Genomic DNA, 9,520 nt, shown 5'->3' on the forward strand with positions numbered 1-9,520 from the left:
GACCTGTAATTTGTATAAACTCGTTTCTGTTACCAGAGTTATTGTACCAATAAAATGGTCTGACGGGGGATGTGGACATTCTCTGTATACATATTGTCACAACTCCGACCGAAGGTGGCTCCCCTTCCCGTTCGGGTGGCGCTCAGCGGTCGTCGTCGCCCGGCCTACTAGCTGCCACTGATTATTTTCTCCCCCTCCTTATGTGTTTATTGATTACACCTGTTTTGAGTTGGTTATAATTAGTGAGGCTTTATTAGTCAGCCGGCCCGCCTGGTTCTTTGTGCGGGATTGATTATTGTAAACCTGGTGTTTGCATTAGATGTTCATGTTCGTGTATTTAGTGCTAGACTGTTTTCATTTCCCTGTGTCTGGGGCATTTGGGTTGAGCACCCGTAAGTGGGGTGACCGTAGTTCACCGTGTGTGCATTAAAAAAGCACTTTATTGAACTCTGCTTTCCTGCGCCTGATTTCACCCTCACGACACCCAGGACCTTACACCTAGCCCCAAAATAAATGATCTCACCACAATACATTTTAATAGAAAGTTTGCAAAAATAGATAAGATCTTGCTACCATGGAAAGGAAAATACCGTTCTTTAGTCATATCCCAGTTTCCCTATTTGCTTATGGTCTTGCCTACACCAAGATACCTTTTTTTTCTTCAATTATATGAGCAAAAAAGATTCCATTTTATTTGGAATGGCAAGTCAGACAACATTAAACGAGTCTATTTATATAATGAATATGAGTTCGGAGGAAAGAAATTATTCATTATTAAAACTTTAGACCTCTCACTAAAGGCTTCAGGTCATACAAAAGGAATACTTAAATCCAAACTGGTCTCTGATTAGTAAGAATGTCTCACCCCATGTTCAAGAATGTCCTTTTTCACTTTATTCAGATTACAACCTCACTTTCAGTTACATGAAATTAAATCACCAACATTTTATTTTTAAAACAAACCATAGAAAGTTGTTTGCAATTTCAATTTAATCCACAAGAAAAGACAAATAATACAAGAAATATTGTGGTTAAACTCAAATATACTAATTGATTAAAACATGTATAATCTCTGTTAAATGTATCATAAATAGGACTGTTGGAGTTATGTTCCACAATCAGCTAACATAAATATATGGAAATGTCTGCTCTACCCAAAATTACAACCAACTGATTACAGCATTACCACAAAAAAGGAGGAGGCAAGAAGAAGGGGGGGGGGGAGTAGGGAACTCATCTGTTGGCCCTGCATTAAAGATCTAAATTGGTTATAGAAAATTAAGGACCAAAACATTGACAGCTGTGCAAAATAGATTTCAAAATATTTGGGAAGAGATGTTCACTGTACTGGTTCCATGGCACATGATTTATGAACTGATATGCAAAACGACACCGGATTCAAAACTTTGAGTTTTTGTGTTTAAATTATTATACAACATTCTTACAACCAATAGAATGCAGATTTTTCTGCGAAGAGACAGAATCATTAGGTCATTTGTTTTCGTACTGTCCATATGTAGGTGATTTTGGTCGCAGGTCCAGGAATGGCTGAAGAATTGCAACATTTACCTGGAGCTAACTCCGCAGATAGCACAACTGGGTGATCTGAAAAGTCATAGACAAGCAATCAATAATATAACAATACTTTTAGAAAAAAATCTTTAATTTACAATCTGTAGAAACTATGAGAATAGAAAGGTTTAGAACTTTTGTGAAACATCACAGCACAGTTCAACTTTATGCCACATAAATCCAATATGGATGGTGTTGAGAGATCTATGGGAGGGGTTGAGTAGAGCTGAAGGGTGGGACTAATAACAACAAGATAACTCATGCAAAATATACTGTGTCAGTGAAATGTATTTAATATAGAACCAGTCAATAGTTTGGACACACCTTCTCATTCAACGGTTTTCTTTATTTTTACTATTTTCTACATTGTAGAATAACAGTGATTACATCAAAACTATGAAATAACACAAATCGAATCATGTAGTAACCAAAAATGTGTTAAATAAATCATAATATATTTTCTATTTAAGATTCTTCAAAGTAGCCACCCTTTGCCTTGATGACAGCTTTTCACATGCTTGGCATTCTCTCAACCAGCTTCATGAGGAATGCCGCCACCAATGGAACCGAGGGTGCCTCAGCTAGCTCATCGAGCTTCCATGCCTTAGCTGGCTCAAGAGGTTTCCTTGCCTCGGTTGGCTCGGCAGGCTCCCATCCCATGTCGTGCCTGATGTTGACTTTTTGAATGTTGCACACTCCCTTCTCCTTCTGCATTCCCCCTCATAAACATTCCCTGCCCCCCTTAAACTATTCCCTGTCTACTGTACCCATGTGGAAGAGAAAAGGTTACGGAAAAATTGTCCAATGAAATCGTAATCAATCCTATCACTTATAATGAGTTTATATGGTCACTGACAGTGTTTCATAATGGTCTCCCACCAATATATTGGCATATTACTGTATTTCAGTCATTTATGAAATTTGTATTTGTGAAAGCTGTACATGCTAGCTAGCTACTGAACTTTCTGTAGGCTACATGTTGTCATTGAGCTAGCATCGCTATTCATGTCCCCTTTGTCAAATGTGTACTTTGCAGAGGAGTTAGGAGTATTATGGCAGGACAGTATTTGTTTAAGTTTTTCTTGTCATTATCAGGTACTGTCTGTCATGTGTTTGTTTGTCAACTTACATTGATGATATATAACTGTTAGTTTGCAAGTGCACATCATGTACTGTATGTGACACCTGGCTGTTATAGAGAAAATTGGCTAGCCTAGGCCTATACTGTACATTAGCTACATTTATACTGTACATTGCATTATTTTGTCGTTGCCAAATTAGATAACTGTTATTGTTTCCCTTTCTACTGTACCCATGTGGAAGAAATTAGTTTGGCATATTAGGGAATCACAGTATTTGTTCATGGAAGAAGTCTTTCCTTGTCACGGCTTCTAGAAGTAGTGGGTGGAGGAGTCAGACGCAGAGAGCAGGTTAGTTCAGAACGTGGATCTTTATTCCACAGACAGTGAAAACGGACAAACACAATGGCACATAAAATACCCAGTCCAAAACAAACTACACTAAACTGTCCCGGAAAAATAGAATCCACAAATAATCCAACACCACGAACAGAAAACAAAGAACACTAAGGTCAGGGTGTGACATTCCTCTCATTATCAGAGAGTAAAAGATCAACACCAACTCTTATCCTTTGGTCATAAGCCGAACAAAACAAGTTCTAGGTATTCGTTATAAAATGACAACAGTGCATGATGTAGTAGTTAAAATGCCACTCACAGACAGCGATGCAAGGATTTGGGCACTCAAGAGGCCAATGCAAGGTTGGGGGCACTCACAAAGGCTGTAGACAACTTGGCTGGGCTACGGACATCTTGTGTCCGTTGAAAAAATGTAGTTTCTTTAGGATTATTGAAGATTATACTGTTATAAAAACAGATCAGCTTGCATTTTATTTACCTGAACAGGCTTCCGTGCTAAGTTAAGGTTTGGTATTGCTGCAGACACATGAGAGCTCCCAAACCTTTATTACTGAACTGCAAAAGAGAGAAAAAACCTAAAAGTCACAATAAACAGAGGACGAATCCAAGTCACCTGTCAAAAGGATTATCTGAATCAGTGTTCTATTACAGCAGCAGCGCCATAAGAATTGAGGAAAAATAATGTGACAAAAAAATGCAATATTTACCATTGACAAGTTCATTGCAGTCCTCAATGGAGGAGTCTAAACAGCAGATGCTGGCGGAGTTGTAGGTGCTGGCCCAGCAGGACCACTAATAGAGACCTGCTTAATATATAGGGGGTGAAATACAGAGACAACACTAGAGTACGATATCTCACTTCAGTAAATCAGAAAAGAGATTGCATGTTGTTTTAAGCTTTTTTTAATTTGACCTCCTGGGGTGAAATCCACAGGTACACCTCTGAAGCCCCGTGAGCAGAGTTGTCCAAAGACCTGCACTGGACAATTCTATATCTGTAACAATACATAACAAGGCCTGTGTTAGGAAGTCCCCTGCTGGTGACTTCACGATCTCACGGCACTCTCAAGCAGCTCACCCCTCTACCCATCCCCCTCACCCGAAACTGGGTAGCCTTGCGATTAAGAGTGTTGGGCCACTAACCGAAAGGTCGCTGGTTCGAGTCACCTAGCCGACTAGCTGACAAATCTGTCGATGTAGTCTTCAGTAAGCATCTGCAAAAATGTGATGGATCCTGGCTCTCTCTGGTACTTTTCTTAACCTGTTTACCGATTTATTGACAAGATCACAGCTTGGGACTTTGACACTGCGCATACTTTCTTTGTTTCAAATTGTCTTTGCATATTGTTACAATGTTATAAAGATGCTGTTCATTACATAGCAAACGTAATGTAAAACTAGGCTAATTACAGTCAGCCTACAAGAATACATGGTGTTATTGGGAAATTAGTAGGCTAATCAAACATGTTAATTTAGGCTAGGGGTTCCCAAACGTTTTGGCCCACCACATCATTTTGATATTTGAAAATGTTCGTATCCCCAACCATGTGAAAAAAAATGCATTTAAAATGTTTACTTTTTTAAAATTGGAACTATGGCAGTCAATTGCAAAACATTCTAACAGTATTTCTGATCGTATTTTCAACTCACCATCATATACTCTTAATGTGGGCTATGACAGTGAATTGCAAATTAGTCTGACATAATTGATATTTTCTCACCACCACTAATGAGATGGGTGTGCTTGATGCATGTCGTGTCAGAGCTTCTCAAAGTCAGGGGGTGTGGTCAACAGAGCACACTTCATCTCTGTACCATCCAACCTGGATTTAGTTTTTATGCAGTGGCGAGAGCACTGAATCAGCGTACCATGAGTTAAGGATAGGAGGGAGACGGCACAGTATTTATTCCCTTTGAGTCAGGAACCAAAAGTCATCCATAGTGACCCGTGAATGTGTTGTCTGCAACAGTTGGTCACATTTATTTTACTAGGCAAGTCAGTTAAGAACAGATGTCAACTGAACCAGACTCATGGTCAAAGGGATTTTGCTGATTCGATCACTCATACGTAGAATGTTTTTATATTTCACCTGCATGCTTGCGTTCAGTTCCCCAAATAAGTCTGTTACATAGGCAAGGAGACACATTGTCATTCCATTACGCAGAATGTCTGTCTTTTTTTACTTACATCCATTGCGAATGATAACAGTTCCTCTCTCAATTTAAAATTTTTTCAAAATTTTCCCCTCGATAACCACCAGGTCTCAGTGTGAAATAGAACAGTTTTGCGAACAGGCATGTGCAATGTAGTTTACAATCAAAGTTACCTGCTGCATAACTCAGAGTTCTGCGCTCAGCTCTTTCGCTGCCAGTTGCTCTCGGTGTCTCCATTATAGCTCAGTGGGTATATCATACAGTGTGTCCATATGGCAGAGGGAGACACATTTATAATTAGAGTGCAGAGGCCTGCCCGCCGTCCCGTGATAGATGGAGCCCCATCTGTGCAAAAGCCCACCATTCGATACCATGGAATCAGATTTTTGTCTATTTTTCCAAGCAGCACACAGAACATCCCCTGTGCTGTTTCATGTTCAGGAATCTTGAGACAGAACAATATGTCCTCATGAATAGCATCACCCGACATGTAGCGAACAAAAGTCAATGCATCTCGGCCCTCACAGCTAACGTCCATTTGGTGAGCATAAGGTGGGGAGTGTGAGTCGTTCAGTCAGAGCTTCCTCTTGATTGCTAGCTAAAGCATTAATTCTTAGTTTCACAATGTTATCTGTCAAATGTATTGATGTGAGTTTCTGTGCCTCTGCCTCCCCACACATTGTTCTCACCATATCAGTTGCAGCCGGTAATATAGTCTCTGAAATAGTGTGTGTTTTCATAGTGTAGCTGGATTATTCATTCACCGTGGGAATGATTCAAGTACAAAGGTCAAGTGCGGCCTTTTTCCACGATCTAAGGGCTCTAGTTTTTGATTTTAATCATTTGTATTTAGATTTAAGGTTAACCACAGTGCAATGATTGAAAGACAAAGACAACATAATATATTTTTTTTAACCAGGATTTTGGAAATTCTCCTGTGACCACATTTTCATATCAGGGTCGAGACCCCTAGTTTGGGAAATTAGGCTATATCATGGACTGACTGATTTTAATTAATAAACAAATACATAGTATATACAGGTAACGTTAGCTATGGCTAGACATGTTTCTAACAAGAGGGAAGGTCAACCCTGGATATCAAATTATCTAACTTAATATAGCTACATAGCTAAGTAGTCAAAAGAAAAGAAAAAATGTCTAACTCTGAAAGCTCCCCCATTGAAAGTTAATGCTACTGTAATGTTACCAAATGATACTCGTGACTGTACTGTAAGCTGTTTAGCTAGCTATATAGCTAGAAAATGTTAGCTAGATAGCTAGCAAACTTAGCATTTACAAAAATCCGCAATAACTTAAAAGGTCAAGTTAACAGATTGCATTATATTTTAGATCTCACCAACTTCATCAGTTCTCTTACCTATTAAAATGTATGCTAGAGCTACGGTAACATTACTGTTACCATGCTAACTAACTTCCATTGAGTGATACAAGTTAGCAGTTGCTATTTAAATTCTACTGTTGGAAAACAAGTTGGTTCTGGTTAATATCACCATTGCAGTACAATTCATATTTTTTATCTTACCTTATAGTATGAAAAGCTGATAGTCTAGGAGAAAGTTGAAGAAGGTTGGCTAGCTAGCTACAGTTCTGTCTCAATTGTGCACTGTCTGGACGTCTGTAACATAATATGCCGGGAGTCAGGAAGCAGGTGCAGAAGGTGAGTTTAATAATGAAGCACTGCAGATGACCAAAACATGAAGTATACAGAATGTAAGAGAAAACAATAACACCTAGTGATTGCTGTCTACTGAGAGCCAAATAAAAGGGGAGTAATCAAGGAGATAATGATGACCAGGTGTACATAATGATAGGGAGCGGGTGTGCGTAATGATGGGGAGCAGGTGTGCGTAATGATTGTTGCCTGTGATGGTGGTTAGTAGACCGGTGACTTCGAGGTCTGGAGAGAGGGAATGGGGGATACATCTGAATGCATTCAACTAAAATGTGTCTTCTGCATTTAACCCAACCCCTCTGAATCAGAGAGCGGGAGTAGGCATGACAACCTCACCCTTTTTTTAACCCAGATGGTTGGCTGAGTCAACCAATAGCTTCACACCCCTCCATCTTTTATACAATGGATGTTTTGCGAGGCTATTGACTGTGTCCTTCTTTCAAAAGTAATACGTGATTGGCTTATGAAAGATGGACAACTGGATGGTGATTGGACATGTTTAACAGCCTTACATGAGTTAAGTGGTGCTCTACCATCTGAGCTACAGAGGAACACTACATGGGTAGGGGAAAAGTGCACACTCCAGGAAAAAGTATGGAGTATTGAGATGCAGGGAGCTCCAACTTTCCAAAAGCCCAAACATTAACATTATGTTTGGGCCATACATACTGTATTGTAATGTACTATACCGTACTGCCCTATACTGTACTGAACTCTAAGGTACTGTATTCCACTATAGAGTATAGTACACTCATAGCCAGCAGGAAGCTCCAACCCTCTAAGAGCCCAAACCTAGATGCATATTTGGCCCAAACATATACTTCTGTCCAATCCTATGCTCTACTCTGCTCTACTGTACTGAACTTTACTGTAATGCACTGTACTCTAAAGCCCTCTTGCATAAACTTCCGCCATACCTTACCTCATAGTTAACCTTCAGACGCATAAGTTACAGACCCGGACTCAGGGATAGCTAATCCTGGAGATCCCTTCAATCTCCACTGAGTTTTTTTGCGCACCTCATATGAAATTATCTCCAAAAGTCCTTACATTTTTTTTTTTTTTTTTGGTACCTCTAGGGAAATTTTGAGGGCTTTTTTACTGAAGAATGTGTTTGTTTCATATGATTGTGTTTTACTTCTCATGTTTTCTGTTTGCATTTTATGTATTGTGTAATTGATGTGTTTAGATACAGTGCCTACAGAAATGTACACCTCCTTGAACTTTTGTCACATTTTGCTGCCTAAAAATGTAAAGTATTAAATGCATTTAAAAAAATCCAACAGATGTGAAAAAAAGTTATAGAAAAGTTCTGGAAGCACCTTAGGCAGCCATTACAGCTGTGAATAATTTTCATTATTAATACACCAACTTTTCACAATTCTCAGGGTAATATACAGTGCCTTTGGTAAGTATTCATACCCCTTCACTTTTTCCACATTTTGTTACATTACAGCCTTATTCTAAAATTGATTAAATAAAACAATTTCCTCAGATTTCTACTTTTTAGAAATTTATAAAAAAACAAAAACAAAAGTTTTCAAACCCTTTGCTATGAGACTTGAAATTGAGCTCAGGTGCATCCTGTTTCCATTGATAATTCTTGAATTTTTTTTACAATTTGACTGGAGTCCACCTGTGGTAAATTCAATTGACTGGACATGATTTGGAAAGGCACACACCTGTCTATATAAGGTCTCACAGTTGACAGTGTATGTCAGAGCAAAAACCAAGCCATGAGGTTGAAATAATTGTCCGTAGAGCTCCTAGACAAGATTGTGTCGAGGCACAGATCTGGAGAAGTGTACCAAAACATTTCTGCAGCATTAAAGGTCCCCAGGATCACAGTGGCATCCATCATTTTTACATGGAAGAAGTTTGGAACCACCAAGGCTCTTCCAAGAGCTGGCCGCCAGACCAAACTGAGCAATCTGGGGAGAAGGGCATTGTTCTGGGAGGTAACAAACAACCCGATGGTCACTCTGAGAGAGCTCTAGAGTTCTTCTGTGGAGATGGGAGAACATTCCAGAAGGACAACTATCTATGTAGCACTCCACCAAGCCTTTATGGTAGAGGGGCCAGACGAAAGCCACTCCTCCGTAACAGGCACATGACAGCCCACTTTGAGTTTGCCGAAAGTCACCTAAAGACTCTCAGACCAAGAGGATAAAGATTCTCTGGTCTGAAGAAACCGAGATTGAACTCTTTGGTCTGAATCCCAAGCGTCATGTCTGGAGGAAACCTGGCACCATCCCTACTGTGAAACATGGTGATGGCCGCATCATGCTGTGGGGATGTTTTTCAACAGCAGGGACTGGGAGACTAGTCAGGATTGAGGCAAAGATTAACTGAGCAAAGTACAGAGAGATCCTTGATGAAAACCTGCTCCAGAGCGCTCAGGACTTCAGACTGGGTCGGCGGTTCACCTTCCAACAGAACAACGACCCTAAACACATAGCCAAGACAACGCAGGAGTGGCTTTGGGACAAATCTCTGGATGTCCTTGAGTGGCCCAGCCAGAGTCTGGACTTGAACCCTAATGAACATCTCTGGAGAGTCCGAAAAAAAGCTGTGCACCAACACTCCCATCCAATCTGACAGAGCTTGAGAGGTTCTGCAGAGCAGAATGGGAGAAACCCCCCAAATACAGGTGTACCAAGCT

General features: G+C 40.0%; 1 long non-coding RNA gene across 1 annotated transcript; it reads right to left on the reverse strand.

Annotated features, from left to right (window-relative positions):
* Positions 1-939: 939 nt before the first annotated feature.
* On the reverse strand, positions 940-6,967 carry LOC118943628. The gene is made up of 5 exons (XR_005038961.1): positions 6,709-6,967; positions 3,719-3,814; positions 3,490-3,566; positions 3,310-3,403; positions 940-1,605 (listed from the first exon to the last, which is right to left on the reverse strand). It is a non-coding gene; the product is annotated as an uncharacterized LOC118943628 (long non-coding RNA).
* Between the last annotated feature and the right edge of the window lie 2,553 nt (positions 6,968-9,520).

This window comes from Oncorhynchus mykiss, chromosome 22, assembly GCF_013265735.2.
Source record: "Oncorhynchus mykiss isolate Arlee chromosome 22, USDA_OmykA_1.1, whole genome shotgun sequence".
In the NCBI taxonomy this organism is placed as follows: domain Eukaryota; kingdom Metazoa; phylum Chordata; class Actinopteri; order Salmoniformes; family Salmonidae; genus Oncorhynchus; species Oncorhynchus mykiss.